Genomic DNA, 17621 nt, shown 5'->3' on the forward strand with positions numbered 1-17621 from the left:
CTTTTGTCCTCTTGGGGCTTCCTTCGGTTCTTTGCAGGCGGGCGGGCGGCTTCTGTTGATCTCGTCAGAGAAGGAGTTCTCACATCTTCCCCCAGGGCCTCGGAGAAAAGGCTCCGCCATGCTGGCCTGAGCCCTGTCGAAGCCAGAGAGGGACTCTGGTGGGCCCGCGGCCCCTGCCACCGCTGGAAGTGGCAGGCAAGACAGCGCCGGCAGCATGCCACTCCCAATCAGGGTGGCGGAGCGGTCCAAGACGCTGCGTTAAGGTGGTAGTCTCCCCTAGAGGCGTGGGTTCGAATCCCACTCCTGACAGCGGCATGTCAGGCTTTTGTTCTCTTGAGGCTTGCTTCGGTTTTTTTCGGACGGGTGGGCGGTTGCTGCTGATCTTGTCAGAGAAGGAGCTGCCACCTCCTCCCCCTGGGCCTCGGGGAAAAGGTGCCACCATGCTGGCCTGTGCCCTGTCAAAGCCAGAGAGGGACTCTGGTAGGTACGGGGGCCCTGCAGCATGCCACCGCCAGTCAGGTTGGCCGAGCGGTCCAATGTACTGTGTGAACGTGGCAGTCTGCCCCAGAAACGTGGGTTCGAATCCTACTCCTGATAGCCTCATCTCTGCCTGCTGTGGTGGGAGGCATTCCCTGGCCGCCTCTTGGTGGTAGGGAGCTGAGGACCCTTTTCTTGGTACTAGGTAGGGGGCAACGGGAGTGGGCCTCGACTTCCAGTGTGCCTGAGCGTTGGCCGCTCTGCTGACAGCTAGCGGAGAGACTTCTTGTGGGCCGTCAGGGTGGCCGAGCGGTCTAAGGCACTGCGTTCAGGTCGCAGTCTCCCCTGGAGGCGTGGGTTTGAATCCCACTCCTGACAGCAGTGTGCTGGGCTTTTGTTCTCTTGTAGCTTCCTTTGGTTCTTTGCGGGCAGGCGGCTTCTGTGGATCTCATCAGAGAAGGAGTTCTCACGTCCTCCCTCGGGGCCTCGGAGAAAATGCTCAACCACACTGGCCTGAGCCCTGTCGAAGCCAGAGAGAGACTCTGGTTGGCCCAGGGCCCCTGCCACTGCTGCAAGTGGCGGGCAAGAGAGTGCTGGCAGCACACCACTCCCGGTCAGGGTGGCGGAGAGGTCCAAGGCGCTGCGTTAAGGTCGCAGTCACCCCCGGAGACGTGGGTTTGAATCCCACCCCGACAGCCTCTTCTCTGCCTGCCGTGGTGGGAGGCGTTCCCTGCCCACCTCTTGGCGGGGGGGCGCTAAGGGCTTTTTTCTTGGTGCTTGGTAAGGGGCCACGGGAGCGGGCCTCGACTTCCAGTGTGCTTGAGTGTTGGCCACTCTGCTGACAGCTAGCGGAGGGACTCCTTGCAGGCCGTCAGGGTGGCCGAGCGGTCTATGGTGCTGCGTTTAGGTCACAGTCTACCCTGGAGGCGTGGGTTTGAATCCCACCCCTGACAAGCCCTGAGTTTCCATCCCCTCGGGAGTGGGGCACGTGGAGGGAGAGACCTGGGCCAGTTGCTCTCCCTGTGCTGCACATGAGTGCTTCCGCTTCTACTACCACCCGAAGAGGGTCTTCTCTTCCTGCCTTGGCGGGAGGGGTTCCCTGGCCGTCTCTTGGTGGGAGGGAGCTGAGGGCCCTTTTCTTAGTACTAGGGAAGGGGCCAAAGGAGCGGGCCTCGACTTCCAGTGTTCTTGAGCATTGGCCGCTCTGCAGAAAGCTAACGGAGGGACTTCTTGCAGGCTGTCAGGGTGGCCGAGCAATCCAAGGAGCTGCTTTTAGGCCGCAGTCTCCTCCGGAGACGTGGGTTCGAATCCCACTCCTGACAGCGGCGTGTCAGGCTTTTGTTCTCTTGGGGCTTCCTTTGGTTCTTTTCGGGCGGGTGGCTTCTGTTGATCTCGTCAGAGATGGAGTTCCCACGTCCTCCCCTGGGGCCTCGGGGAGAAGGCTCTGCCTCCCTCGCCTGCGCCCTGTAGAAGCCAGAGAGGGACTCAGGTGGGCGCGGGGCCCCTGCTGCCGCCACAAGTGGCAGGCAAGAGAGCTGCATTGTAAGGTGTAACGTGCGGTGTAAGGCGCTGCGTTCAGGTCACAGTCTCCCCCGGACGCCTGGGTTCGAATCCCACCTCTTACAGACTCTTCTCTGCCTGCCGTGGTGGGAGGCGTTCTCTGGCCCCCTCTTGGTGCTTGGTAAGGGGCCATGGGATCGGGCCTCTACTTCCAGTGCGCCTGAGCGTTGGCCTCTCTGCCGACAGCTAGTGGAGGGACCTGCCCCAATCATTCTTCCTGGAACAGCGTCCCATTGTCAAGGAAGCCTCAGCCCTCCTGGCGACAGAATCCTCACAGCCAGTGATTGACCACCAGGCATTGACCAACCTCTGTCTCTGCTAAATCTCAACCCTTGACTGGAATAATGAAGAGATCACCACCTGAGCTCTCAACTCCATCACCCTTACTGCCAGACCCCTGTAGTCATTTCTGATCTGCCGAGGATCATACCTCACTGTAGTATTAGTGCCCAAATGGGTGAATTGCATGGCTAGTCATCAGAGGGCCAGGTGATCCTCAAATATCCCTCTGTAATGTCTTGGATACTGGCCGCTGGCAAGCAGCATACAGCCTGGGATGCTATGTCAGGGCTCCACATGGGTGTCTCCATCCCTCTCAGAAGAGAGTCTCCAACCACCAGTACCCTACAGTTCCTCCTGGGAGTGGTGGCTGTGATCCTCCCAGCCTTGGGGTACATGGCTTCTCCTCCTCCACCTTTGGGGGTGATTCCGCATGGCTTGTTGCCAGGGCAGCATAACAGTTCTCCATCACCATGGTGGGTGGGTGGGTTAGGGGTAGGGGTGGAGCACTGCCTGGTTCCAGAAGTAACCAGTAGCCAGTCTCGTCCCTGTGCCAGAGCCTTAATCTCTGCCCCCGCGGGCATGAAAGCAGTCGTTTCTAGCTGGGTATCATCCTCAGCCTTGGAAGTCTCCATATGAATACTGTCAATGAATTCATCATGTGCACGGATGCTCCTCAGCCTAGCCACCTCCTGTCACTCTCCCACCTGCTTCCTGAGAGATTCCACCAGTAGGCACCTCTCACACTGGATGGTCCCCCGAGCCTGGGTTTCTGTGAGTGGGAAATGCAGGCCACAATCTCTTCAAATCCACACCAGGCTCTGGGTAGAGGCATCCATGGTTAGGTTCTCTGTCTGGATACAGGCGCAGGTAGAGGAGACAGGAGCAGTGTTGGCACTGGTGATGAGGCACTTCCTAACCATAATGCTTGTATTATGACTCCCTCTCTCAAACTCCCCTGTTTGCGAGCTCCCCTTGGTCACTTCGTCTCTGGGTTTTCAGCCCTACCCCCTCCATTAATCACACAATGGGTGTGTGCTCACAAGGCTGATTGAGGCTGATCAAGGAAACAAAGGCTTAAACTGTCCCCAACACACAATCCCAATTGAACCAATTTACCCTCTAACCAATGGCAGATTAATGATTTTGCCGCCCCTAGGTCCTGAAATAATTACTGCCCCCCCACCCCCCAGCAGCTCCTGGCCTCCCAGCCGCAGCTCACCTCCGCTCCAACTCCTCCCCTGAGGGCGCCGCCAGGTCCTGCTTCTCCCTGCTCACTGTCAGTGCTTCGCAAAAGAGGAAACGCGGCGCGCTCAGGAGAGGAGGCGGGGCCGGGGTAGGGATTTGGGGAAGGGGACCAATAGGGGCAGGGAGGGGGTGGGGAAGGGGTGGAGTTGGGGCAGGGCCGGGGGAGGAGGGCACGAACCAGCACCAGGAGAAGCAGCCTCTGGCTACTATTATAAATTTGCCGCCCCTGCAAATTTGCCGCCATAGGCCTAGGCCTCGTCGGCCTAGGCGTTAATACGCTGCTGCCTGTAACTGAAATAACCTGAAAGAAAAAGAAAAAAACAAACAGCCAAACAAACTCACTTATCCCAAGGTTAGTACTCGCACCTTGTTTGTTCAGCAGGGGGATCTCCTTCACCCTCTCTCAAACTCCCCTGTTTGCGGTCCCCTGTTCGCTAGCTACGTGCTATAATGGATCTGTATAAATGCATTCAGACTGCGACATTTCCTACCTTAGAGAAAAATTATTCTTTCAGATTTAATTTCCCAGATTTCGCTCTCCTTTCATGTGTGGATCGTCTTTCCCACTGGGAATGGGATATCCTGGTCATTCCACGCATGGAAGGAAAGCAGAATGTTGGGGTTCACAGTTACTGGATGACTTAATGGGGAATAGGTTGCCCTCAAGATACAAGATAATAGATTTATTCATTTCATTTTCTGGTTTACACCATGTGCTTCCAAGTTCATATATGCAGATAGCTCCATCAACAATGTGATGTGGAGCATCCTAAACAGAAATTGTGATTGCAGAATGTTCACAGTAAACTTGAGATATGTGATGTGTAACACTCTCCAAATGATCCTAATAGCAATGGAAATGAGTTCCACTCAGCATGAACAGCAAGAGCTGCTAACTAAAGGTCTCTAAAGTGGGTCTGTTAAGAAAGAGTGAAATAGTAATTAATGAGATGTTGTACTTTTTTTTTTAACCTCATTAATGTGAAACAGCTGTTGCTTAACACTTATCTGCAGAAAACAGATGCCAGGAATAACAGATACTGCAACTAAGTATGGGTGACTAACTGTCATTGCTTGTATGGCAATACCCAATATGCCTTACAAAAAAAACCCACCTTCCATTTTTATGGAGCGTATAACCTAATTAGAGGCATAGCCGCAAGCAGCTAATCTTGTATTTTTGGAGATGGTAGCTGCCCTGCATCACACTGAGAAACAAAGAAGATCTAATGAAGAATTTCCAGCAGAGACACAGTCCAGCCAAGGTAGCACGTCCCATGCAAACAGTAGCCAGGTGTTTAACATAATTTTCTCTGTATTGTTATGCCCAGTGTAAATCCATGTGGCCTGAAGCTCATGGGGTAAGGAGCTCTCTGCTTCCATCTGTTGGTGAGCAGTGGGAAGAATGGCCACTCTGCTGCTTCACCTGTATAAGCCATTTACCCAGGACTCTAGATGGACAGAGGGGAAGGACCTCTCTGACCTCATCTACTGGTGAATAGGAGGAAGTATGGCTACAGAGAGAGTTTCATCGGTACAGGCTTTTGTAACAAAGCAGCCTCTGGCGGGACACAACTGAGAATATCAATTCAGGATAAATTGCTTAGAACAGGGCAGTTACAGCCCAAAGCTGGAGTTCCTTTACTGTTAAGGCACACCAAACCAGCCAAACAGAGAGAACTTCAGTTTTGCCCCACTGGCTAACCAGAAGTCATACAAGCAATTCCCTCAGATACTCCAGTACCCTTATATCAGCACCAACACCACTCCTTATGGGGATGAATGGTTACGAAAACCAATACCCCAGTAAAAGAAAAAAGGTTCTCCTGATCTCAAAGGTCCAAGTCCCAGACCCAGGTCAATATACAAGTCAGATCTTAACCACAAATCATGCTGTTGCCAATCCTTTAGAATCTAACATCTAAAGGCTTATTCATAAAAAGAACGAAATATAGATGAAAGTTAAAACTGGTTAAATTGAATCAATTACATACAGTAATGGCAAAGTTTTTGGTTCAGGCTTGTAGCAGTGATGGAATAAACTGCAGGTTCAAATCAAATCTCTGGAGTACATCCACAGATTTGGATGGGTCATTCAGTCCATTGTTCGGCGCTTCAGTTTGTAGCAAAGGTAAAAAGCAAGATTGAAGACAAAATGAAGATGATGCAGCTGCCTTTTATAGTCCTTTTGCCATGTGGAAGGACCCCTTTGTTCTTACTGTGGAAAATCACAGCAGCAAGGTGGAGTTTGGAGTCACCTGGGCAAGTCACATGTCCATGCGTGACTCAGTTCTTTACAGGTAGAGCAGCCATTGCTCACATGCTTCCCAGGGAGGCTACTCATATGTGGATTGGAGTCTCCTAAGGTCCATTGTCAGTTAAGTGTTTCTTGCTTGGGCACTTAATCTGAAGAGTTCCTTCTCAATAAGATGGCCAAATGCTTCACTGGTGCTACTGAGAACCAAACACATTGAGATACACGTATATAGCCAATATTCAGAACTTCAAATACAAAAATGATACACACATACAGACAGAATAATCATAACCAGCAAATTACAACTTTTTCATAGACACCTTACTTGACCTCCTTTGTACAAGATTTGGTGCAACTATAGGACCTTGGTTGCAACAGTGTTCTATACGGTCACAGTTCATGTCAATAACGTCACAGCTTTCTACCCAGAATTCTTCTGGTGACATTTTGGGAGCCACCATACCTCTACCTAAATGCAAGAATAAAGAAAAATAGGTCTTCAGCGAGGGTCCTTGATTTCAAAAGGGCAAACTTTAAAAAATCAAGGGAATTAGTTAGGGAAGTAGACTGGACTGAAGAACTCAAGGCTGAATGTGGAGGAGGCTTGGCATTACTTTAAGTCAAAGTTGCAGAAGCTAACTGAGAAGATAACTGATTTTTTTAGACAAAGGAAGTGCAGTAGATCTAATCTACCTGGATTTCAGTAAGACATTTGTACAGTTCCACATGGGAAATTATTAGTTAAATTGGAGAAGATAGGGATTAATATGAGAATTGAAAGGAGGATAAGGAACTGGTTAAAGGGGAGACTACAACAGGTCATAATGAAAGGTGAACTGTGAGGCTGGAAAGAGGATATTGGTGGAGTTTTCCTCAGGGATCAGTCTTGGGACCAATCTTGTTTAACTTTTTCATTCATGACCGTGGCCCAAAAAGTTGGAGTGTGCTAATAAAATTTATGGATGACACAAAGTAGGGAGGTATTACCAAAATGGAGAAGGAGCAGAATATCATATAAGAAGATCTGGAGGCCCTTGAAAACTGTAGTAATAGAAATGGGATGAAATTTAATAGTGTAAAGTGCAAGGTCATGGATTTAGGGACTAACAGCAAGAATTTTTACTGTAAGCTGGGGATTTATCAGTTGAAAGTGACAGAAGAGGAAAAAGACCTGGGTGTATCGGTTGAACATAGGATGTCTATGAGCTGCAAATGTGATCTGGTCATGAAAAAGGCTAATGCAATCCTAGGATGTATCAGGCAAGGAATTTCCAGTAGAGATAGGGAAGCATTATTGCCATTATACAAGGCAAAAGTAAGAGCTCATATGGAATACTGTGTTCAATTCTGGTCTCCCATGTTTAAGAAAGATGAATTCAAATTGGAACAGGTTCAGAGAGGGTTATTAGGATGATCTGAGGAATGCAAAACCTACCTGATGAGAGGAGACTCAAGGAGCTTGGCTTGTTTAGCCTAACCAAATGAAGGCTGAGGGGAGATTGCTCTCTATAAATACATCAGAGGGATAAATACCAGGGAAGGAGAGGAATTATTTAAGTTAAGCGCCAATGTGGACACAAGAACAAAAGGATATAAACTGGCCATCAGCAAGTTTAGGCTCAAAATTAGGCAAAGGTTACTAAGCATCAGAAGGGTGAAGTTCCAAGCCTTCCAAGGGGAGTAGTGGGGGCAAAAAAACTAACTGCTTCACGACTGAGCTTGATAAGTTTATGGAGGGAATGGTATGGTAAGACTGCCTACAAAGACATGTGGCCCATCTGTGACTGCTAGTAGCAACTATCCCCATTGGCTGGAGATGGGACATTAGATTGGGAGGGCTCTGAGATACTACAGACAATTCTTTCCTAGGTGTCTGGCTGGGGGTCCTGCCAACATGCTCAGGGTCCAACTGATTGCCATATTTCTGACCAGGAAGAAATTTCCCCCTGGGTCAGATTGGCAGAGACCCTGAAGGGAAGGGAGGAGGGGTTCGCCTTCCTCTGCACCATGGGGCATGGGTCACTTGCTGATTTAAACTAGCGTAAATGGTGGATTATCTGTAACTTGAAGTCTTAAAACCATGATTTCAGGACTTCAGTAACTCAGCCAGAGGTTATATGTCTATTACAGAAGGAGGTGGGTGAGGTTCTGTGGTTTGCAATGTTCAAGAGGTCAGACTGATGGTCCCTTCTGGGCTTAAAGTCTATGAGTCTGTGAGCTCAGAATTGGTTGGCTAGTGGAACTGAACTCAGAGGGAGGAAAAAGTCTCCTTTGTGGTGAGAGCTACTCAAAGGCCCTGCATGCTAGTGCTTCTCCTATGCTGTTGGGGGAACTCTGTCAGCAGATGATTCGGAAAAAGCTCTTTGACAGGGTGCAATGCAGAAAGGGCTCTTCATTGATGCCCATCGGGGTGGTGGCAGCAGCAGCCCCTCTTGCCCTCCCACAAAATAAAGGTGAACTCATTGTAGCTGGTTAGGTTGTGGAGATTCAGAACAGGCCTAGGCAGCACTTCCCCAGGGGATTGGAGATGGGCCTGCTTGAGTGTGTCGCTGGGACTGTGCTGTCCACTGACACCAAACCAAGAGTGGGGTTTAGTGGCTGAAGAAGGGGAAATGATGGGGTAAAGAGACATTTACCTATTGGAAGTTCACACCAGCAGGAAGGGAACTAAGGTAATGGACTACGGCTAAAGCTACTGGGAGGCAGACGTGTTTTACTTAGTGTGTTCTCTTTTCACCCAGTAAAGCTTTCCTTGTTTTAGACACAAACTCAGGGCTTGTGAGTGGGGAAATATTGCCTAGTAAGGACACCCAGGAAGGTAGCTAGTGATCCCGAAGCTCTGGCTAGGGGATTGAGCCTGTGGTGATGGGTAGTTTTAAGAGAGACCCCGATCTATTTGAACTCAGCCCTTGTTGATGCCAACAATACCTCGGAGAAGGGTTACTACAGCATCGTGGATGGAAAATGCTTATTGGGCCCTTTCGAGTCCATCCCCAGTGGGCTCTTCAATCTGACAGAGAAAGGTATAACATGATTCAGTCATAAGCAGGACAATAGTGGGACACCATCCTGACTTACGCACTACCCTGATGGAATTGATTAACAAAAGGATCTGAGTCCCCACCCCAACTCCAAACCCATATGACTGCCTGACCTCAAGGATGCCTCTTCCTCTCTCTGATGTGGCAGAGTCCTCGTAACCCCAACAAGACTTGGCCCAGGATCCCTGGGAGGCTTGACCCCCAGTTTTGTCATGGTCACTTAGAACAGGGGCTAGGGCTTCCCCACTCCGGGGTGCTCTCACCTCATTGTCTGCTTCCTTGACCCACGGATCATTACATTAAGTTCAAAGCAAATACAATTTATTAAGCAACAACAGTAAGAAAAATAAGGAAAAGATAGAAAAGGTTAAGGGAAACAACAAACCCCGCCCTGTGGGCACAGGGAAGCCAAAACAGCAGTCTCTGGGACATAAGAAAAGTTGACAATCTGTTCTTCACCTGTCCCAGGCCTCCTTCCCAGGCCCTGGCTGCACTGCAGTGATACCACAGGTCAGAGACCTATTCTGGCGGTGGCCACGTGCCCTCAGGCTCCAGATGGCAGGACCCTTCTCCCCAGCATTGGCCCTCCATTTGCAGTCATCATGACTCCCTCTCAAATCCAGCCTGCAAGACCTCTTGTCTGACGATGTCTCCCTACTCTTGGCCTTCTCTGCCTAAGGTCCCACCTCACTCTCGCCAACTGCTTACTGCATTCAGCTCCAGTGTTACTTGTGGCACAGCGGGCGTCCACTCCCCGGCTCTGGACCTGTAGCTCCTCACTGTAGCGAAGCCCTGGCTCACCATTGGCGTGGGAGGTCTGTGCGGTTTCATCTCCTGACTCTGGGCTGCTCTGGTTCCAGCTTCCCAGCTCTGCCTCCAGCCCACGTCTGCCTGCTGGGCTTAGTGTTGCCAACTTGCTATCTGCAGAAAACAAAACACCCTTGCCCTGCCCCCGCCCTGCCCTTTCCCCGAGGCCCAGCCCCTGCCCTACCCCTTCTTCAAGGCCCCACCCCACCCTCATTCCATCCCCCGTCCCTCCTTTGCTCGCCCTTCCCCACCCTCACTCACTCGCTCATTTTCACGAGGCTGGGGCAGGAAGATGGAGTGTGGGAGGGGGTACGGGCTCTGGGCTGGGTGCTCCAGAGTGGGGCCAGAAATGGGGGGGGGGTTCAGGGTGCGGGCGGGGGTGAAGGCTCTGGGGTGGGGCTGAGGCTGAGGAGTTCGGGGTGCAGGAGGGAGCTCTGGGCTGGGGCTGAGGGGTTCAGAGTGTGAGGGAGCTCAGGGCTGGGGTAGGGGGTTGGGGTGTGGGAGGGGGTGCAGACTCCAGGAGGGAGTTTGGGTGTGTGAGGGGGCTCAGGGCTGGGTCAGGGGGTTGGGGCACAGCAGGGGGTTCTGGGAGCAGGCTCCAGCTCCTGGCCAATGGGAGCTGCGGAGGCGGCACTCAGGGGCAGTACACGGAGCCCTCTGGCCGCCCCAGCCTCTGATTAGGAGTCATAGGGAAATGTTACCACTTCCAGGAGTCACGTAGGGAGCCTGCCAGCCCTGCTGTGCCGCAACCAGACTTTAAATGACCTGGTCAGAGATGCTGGCCAGAGCCGCCAGGATCCCTTTTTGACCAGGTGTTCTGGTAGAAAACTGGACACCTGGCAACCCTAGCTGGGCTGTTTCTCTGGCCCCTCTGGTTCTGGCTGCTGCTGCTCTGCCTCCAGTTCGGCTCAGGCTCCTGCTCTCTCCTTAGCTCTGCCCTACTCTGGTTCCAGTTCACACACAGGATGAGACACCGAGCTCCTGACTCCCTCATTGGCCTGCCTGCCCTGTCTATTGGGCTGACCTAGAGCACTGGCCTCTCCCCATTGTCCCTGGGGACTGTCAGTCTCAGGGACCTCATTTCTCATCGGCCCTTCCCCTTTCTTTTTGTATTGGGAGAGGGCCAACCGAAACCCCCACACTACGTTTCAGTACGGGGTCAACAGTCCCCTTACACAACAGCTGGCGGTTGAAGCTAGACAAATTGAGATGGGAAATAAGGCATACATTTTTCATGGTGATAATAATTAATCACTGGAATAATTTACCAAGGATGGTGGAGGATTTAAATCAAGAGCTGTGTTGACAGCTCTGCTCCGACTGGCCAGGTGTATGTGTTAGGGGAAATTAACCTAGGTAGCATATGTGACTCCATTTTGGGTTTCCTGTCAGCCATTAACTAGAAGCGAGCACATCACATACCAAGGAAGGATCCTTCAAGGTGGACAGCTGGACAGTTTCAAGATAAGGGAAACAAAGGAGACAGGAACCAGCCGACATGCTTGAAACAGTTGCCACTTCAGCTTTTTTGCAGGGGGAAGGTGGCTGCAGGGGATTGGTGATAGATAAGGAGAAGGCCTGTTTATTGGTTTAGTACCCCCCCCGAGGCACACATGCAGGATGTTTTGCCAACAGTATATAATCTTTGTGTAACCTGTAATCGGGGTCCCATTCTGCTTAACCGGGCAGTACCACACTCGAGCGTAATAAACCTACAAACTTTAAGACACTCTGCAGTCTGTCTTTATTTGACATAAATATAAGTATAAGACACTATACAGTCTGTCTTCTAGGCCTCAGCCTAGAAACGAACTGTACGTGTCCTAACAGGAATAATTCGTAACAGTATGGAGTACAGTGAAGTTAGCTCCGCATTGCCAGTCCTCTCTGTGGGAAAAGTTTAACTAGTGATTCCGCCGCCGCCACCACATGCTGCTCTAGTCAGTGCTCACTGTGGCATCTGTTTCTGCTGCTCAACAGGTTCTTTCACACAGAGCAGAAAATTCCCAGGTATGGAAACCAGACCAAAACATGATCCCTGGACAGGATTCCTATCCTTAAACAGCACTTTTCATTTCCAGGTCAGAGCCCTTTCCCCTTCTTTGTAATTAACCTGAACATTACGACCCAATCAAAATCCATTATTTGTTCTATCAGGATGACCCCTCACCCAGGGTATATATGCTGAAGAATTCTTTGCACATTGATGAGTGTAGTAATTATAGTAATCTGTTATCACGTATACTCATCAAAACAAACAAATTGCAGCCAAAACAACAAAATACAGTAGGCGCAATTATGGGTAAACAACATTATAATTTATGTAAATGAGTCTGGCCAAGGCTGGCTTTTCCCCTTCTCCCCAATAGCAGGTGCAGAGAGCTCTGTCCCTCTATATCTTCTAGGCCTGGGGCTTACATAATAAAATGCTAATTTATCTGCTTGTAAAGCCAGCAGTCCTCCGTTCATGACAATATAGTCTGTAGGTACTAAACATCACACCTAGTTTTTGTATTTTACTTATTACTTATTACTTATTACTTACTCATTATTATTTATTTTGAAATTGTTCTAATTAACATTGTTACTTTAGAGTCACAGTAAAAAAATATTTACAAAACGTATTTCCTTATTCTACATATCTTTCTTCAATTGTACTGGGTCTTAGTTTGATTCTTTAAAGACAAATAATTTCAAAATAATCACAAGAGAAAAGTCCTGTATTTAAAAAGGTATTTAAATTTATAAAGGTCTCATTATCTTAAAGGTGACTTATTTTTGGTATTATTTCAGGTAGGCTTAGCATTTAAATAGAGAAGTTAATTCCCTTTGGCCTTTTACTTATACTAATCCAAGATTACTGAAACTAGTTTTTGTTAAGAGTACTAGACAATTTGATCCAAATGACTAATTCACTATTAATCATTTATCCAACGAGCAGAGCCTCTTTTTCTGCTAGTGAAATATCCATGAGCAGATCAAAATTTACTCAATTTTTTTTTGTTATTCAAAAATATTTGACTGTTATTTTTGGTCGACTATTTAAGTCTGTGGATTGATCACAGTTTTCCGCAGCTGGTTAGCTATGATTGGTCAAATAAATGACATGGATCAGAAGCCGCAGATGCACATAAATCCATTTTTGTCTCTTTTCTGAAATAAAATAAATAAAATAAAATAATAATAATACTACATAAATAAATAAATCCAAGGGTCCACAAGGCCTGCTACAATTTACACTTGTACTTTAGAGCTGTCAGAGTTGCAAGTAAGGGTTTGTCTATATATAGTATTCTCTCTGATTAACTGTCCCTGATTAATTCCATGGGGCAACACTCTTTTTCCAGATCAAGGGTTCCTAGTTCCTTAAAGTCAATTAAACTAACCAGGAACAAGGCACTTTTGTTCCAGACACACGGAGTTATTCAGGATTAGCTGTTGAGTTTTACACACCTTCCTCACACCCTACCTCAATCTGTGTTAACATTCAAGTGCAGACAAGATTAAAGTTGAAGAGTTCCAGATAAAGAACTCCTAAATCTAGGGTATGTATTAGGGTTGTCAAACCTCTAGGATAGCCCTGGAGGCTCCAGAAATTAAAGATTAATCTATAATTAAAGATTATGTCATGTGATGAAACCTCCAGGAATGTGTCCAACTAACGTTGGCAACCCTAGTATATGCATCATAAATTCTCCTGGAGCACACACACATATCAATCCCACAATTATGGTCCAAGGCTCAGGAAAGATTTGAATTCTTAATTCCCTGAAACCACATCAGAACATAACACAGTCCACACTGTTTCTGTACATAGCTTCTTAATATTTTCTTAAGATCCCTATTTGTATGTTGAGCCTTCCAATTTCTACATCCTACTGCTTCTCTCCATTCACATGTCCTGGATGCTTTATGCCTTTTGTACATAAATGAAAGGTTACTCGACTGGTGAAGCTGACTGACTGACTGACTGACTGCTTAAGTTTATAAAAAACCTTTCAACGGATACAGAGATAAATAACTAAAATCCCAAACATTTAAAAGTTCAGAGCTTTATGTGGATAGTTTATCACAAATGGACAAATATGTCCATTACAAAGGCTTACTTTTTTTTTCTGTCCCAAAGCAAGACTTCTCTACAGCTACATCTGCTGACATTGAAAAGTACATCTTAGAACTAAGCTTCCAGCATTTCACAGTAATTCTGTTACATAAGTGAAACTTTAAACTCTTTATCTTTCTCAGGCTGATGAATATTCTCTCCATCTCATTTCTTTCTGTGAGTATATCTGAATATATGTTAGAGCTGATCAAATAATTCATAACACTTCAATTACTTGCCAAATTTAGCTTCTTTCTTCTTGCAGAAAGCCCACAACCAGATCCCAATGTCCCCAAATTTATTTATTGTTCAGACTGATTTAACACATATTTTGTGTGAGTTTTTATACTCTTTTTTGACTGATCATGAATAATTTGCTGTACATATTTAATATACATGTGGCAATTTGGTGAATCTGTCTTTGTGCTACTATGTACCACTGTCAAAAAAATGAGGTGAAAGGAAAGTGTGTGGGGAAGCTGTGGGGGCAGTGAGGGCAATGCCAGCCCTGCGCTGGAGGGAGCGCTAGGGAGAGCGGCTTGGGCTGGCCAGCTCGCCCCACGTACAGGGCCTACAGGGGGACCTTGGGGGGCCCCGTGCGTGGGTGTGTGGCAGAGGGCTCAGACCAACAGTCCAGTGGGAGGGTGGCAGGGGGGCTCAGAGAACCAACCCCATGCACAGAGGAGGAAAGGGGGCTCAGACCAGCCCCGCATGTGGGCAGTGGGGGCTCTGGGGCGAAGGGGAGGTCACAGGTGGGTGGGTGGGGGACTCAGGACAGCCTGAGGCGCCAGTGAGGAGTGGGACCTCAGGCTGGCCCCATGTAGACAGGAGGCAGGGAGGGCTCGGGTGGCCCCGCATGTAAGGGGGTGGCTGGGGAGCTGGGGCCAGGTGGGGTGTCCAGTTTTCCCTTGGGGAAAATATGGTCACCCTATAACTATCATATGTCCCTGGAGCGGAAAACTGCAAACCATAGAGCCCATGAGGGTGGGGCTCTGGAAAAGGTGTGTGTAAGCTACTGGGGTGTCTTGGGACGGTCTGCACTGCTCCTGGGGGCATAGCATAGCTGGACTGTGAAGGAGTATCAGACAGAATTTATGTCAGAGACGACATGTACCTGTTGATAGTGGCGGGGGGGGGGGCATACTGTAAAGTTTCTGGTGATATGCAGCGGAGTTTAGGGCAGGGCATATAAACCCTGGCTGAAATCTTGGGGGGAGGCTGTGACCCTGCATGCCTCCCCTTCTCCCCCCCCCCCCCCGCGTTGCCTCTGGTTTATGGCCAGGAAGTGTGCCAGAGAAGTCAAAGAAAGTGATAGTGTTGAAGCCAATACTGACTCAGGAAATTTAAAGCACTTAGGTCCAGCATGTTGAGAACTAACACCTGTGCCTGGTGAGGGAGCTCGGCCGAGGCTCAGACAACACAAATGGCAATGAAAATGTGTGATTCCCCCTTTTGGCAGTGGCTTAATACCCGTATGATGTGTGTACAGGAGATGGGTACCTCACAGTCTTTGGACCGTTCCAAAGTTTCTGTCACCTGGGCTTGCTGGTAGGTGCCCGACTCCTCCTGCTGGTGTGCGAAAGAACACAGCTACTTGGCTACTTCCAGTGAGAGAATAAGCTAACCACACTAAGGCAGTGGCTACAGCACTAGAACTCACAAATAATTGAAACTCACCCAAACAAACAAACTGATAACAATCACTGTAAGCTTTACATATGGATTTGAGTAAAGAGAAATGTACAGTCAGTAAAAATACTGAATAATTAAAATGATGGGCGATATTAATAATGATTTGTAATTACTAAAGGCTATGTGGGCAAGCACACTAGGTCAGGTGACCACACACTCCCCAATGTTCCTAACCAAAAGTGTCAGTCCCTCAGTTCTGTACCCTCACGTCTCACGTCCCCAGGTGGTGCACATGGAGAGATGATGGAGGCCTGTAAGGAGATGCTGTTAGACACACACTATTATCCTGGGACTTGACAGTGCAGATCTTGATGCTCCAGGTAGATGAAAGTCCTGCTGCAAATGCAATGTGCCTTAATGGTACAAAATCAAACCCTAACTACCTCTCTGAAGATAACACAGGTACTCATTCAGATTCCTTTTCTGCCTAAGTGGTCAGAGAGGCATGAGGGGTGGCTGGGGATGGGGTGGGGGTGGAGCTCAGGGGAGATTGTGGAGAGGTGTGAGGTACCGGGGGCCTTGGGGGAGGGGGAAGAGAGGAGTGGGCGGGGACTCTCAGGGCAGAGCTGAGCAAGTGGCATGTGTGTGGAGCCTCAGGGGTTGTGGGGGCTGAGCAGGAGTGGGACATGAGGTGGAGTGGGGTGGAGCATGGGTGCGGCCCTGGGGGAAGGAGGCCAGGCAGGGGTGAGTCTTGTGGTGGAGCAAGGGGCGGGGCTATGGTCCAGGCACCAGTCCCCTCCCACTTCTAGAGAGCTTCTGGTGCTCGCATCCAACCTCCCCAAATACAGGAGTTACACTCTGTCCATGGCCCCGACCCCTGCTCTTCCTCTTCCCCCTGAGGCCCCGCCCCCTGGCCAGGCTGGAATCCGGAGGCTGATGAGCACACTCCCCCCCCTCGCCCCCCCACACCCAGAGCTGACTGAGCCACAGGCCCAAACCACTATCCCCCAACTCCCCACATGGGGCTGTCCCGAGCCCTGCCTCTGGCTCCCTCCCCCCAAAACCTGCTGCTCAACCCCCCACTCCCCTCACCCAAGCCCCTTTTTGTTAAAACTGGGCATTTGTTCTGTATTCTCGTGCCAACTGATGTAATAAGAGTCACTCATGGAGCCAGGGTAGCTGTGGGGAGACCCAGACCCCCCCCACCTACCCTGGGCAGGGTACCAGGGTGCCTGAGATCAGCCCCCAGCCCATGTCCCTGCCCTCCAGGGCATTCCACACATGGCAGGAGGAGGGTCCAGAACTCCCCACAGTGGCCTGGCTTCTGGCCAGGCCAGCGGATGAGGCTTGGGAGAAGAGGAGGAGCAGGGGGCAGGGCCCCCTGGTGGAGGGTTGGGTTGGGGGGCCCAAATGTTCTTTATGCCCAGGGCCCCAATAAATCTTAATCCACTTCTGCAAGCGGGTCTCCGGAGCCAAAATCCTGGATCCGGGGTGGGCTGCTGCAGGGCCAGCAGGCGGCAGCAGGAAAGACTGGCTGTCTCCTCCTGTTGCTGGCAGGCTGGAGGAGCAGATTTTCCCCTCCGAGGGTTGACAAGTTTCTAATCACACAAAAGCGAACACCCTTACTCCACCCTCTGTGCCGCCCCTTCCCCCAAGCCCCACCCTTGCCCCGCCCTTTCTCTGAGGGCCTGCTGCTCACTCCATCCCCCTCCCTCTGTCACTCGCTCTCCCCCACCACCACCCACTTTCAGCGGGCTGGGGCAGGGGGTTGGGTGTTGGGAGGAGGGTGCAGGGTGCGGGCTCTTGGAGGGAGTTGGGGTGTGGGAGAGGGTTCAGGCTCCGGGCACTGCTTACCTCAGGCAGCTCCTGTAAGTGGCTGGCATGTCCAGCTCCTAGATACAGGGGCGACCAGGTGGCTGTGCGCTGGCCCTGGCTGCAGGCACCGCCCCTGCAGCTCCCACTGGGCGTGGTTCCCCCATGGCCACCCCTGTGCTTAGGAGTCGGACATGCCGGCCTTAGCCCCGGCCGCTGCACCGCCAACCAGCCTTTTTAGTGGCTCGGTCAGTGGTGCTGACTAGGGCTGCCAGGGTCCCTTTTCGACCAGGCGTTCCGGGCAAAAACTGGACGCCTGGAAACCTTATCCCTTCCTGAGGCTTTCCTGTAGGCTGAAGTTACTGAGAGGCTGGTTGCTGGGCCTGGCAGTGCTCTGTGGGCAGGC

The 17621-nt window shown here is 50.1% G+C and overlaps 1 non-coding gene across 1 annotated transcript; it reads left to right on the plus strand.

Annotated features, from left to right (window-relative positions):
• Positions 1-772: 772 nt before the first annotated feature.
• On the plus strand, positions 773-855 carry TRNAL-CAG (transfer RNA leucine (anticodon CAG)). The gene has a single exon. It is a non-coding gene; the product is annotated as a tRNA-Leu (tRNA).
• Positions 856-17621: the final 16766 nt, after the last annotated feature.

This window comes from Natator depressus, chromosome 3 (assembly GCF_965152275.1).
Source record: "Natator depressus isolate rNatDep1 chromosome 3, rNatDep2.hap1, whole genome shotgun sequence".
NCBI classification, from domain to species: Eukaryota; Metazoa; Chordata; order Testudines; family Cheloniidae; genus Natator; species Natator depressus.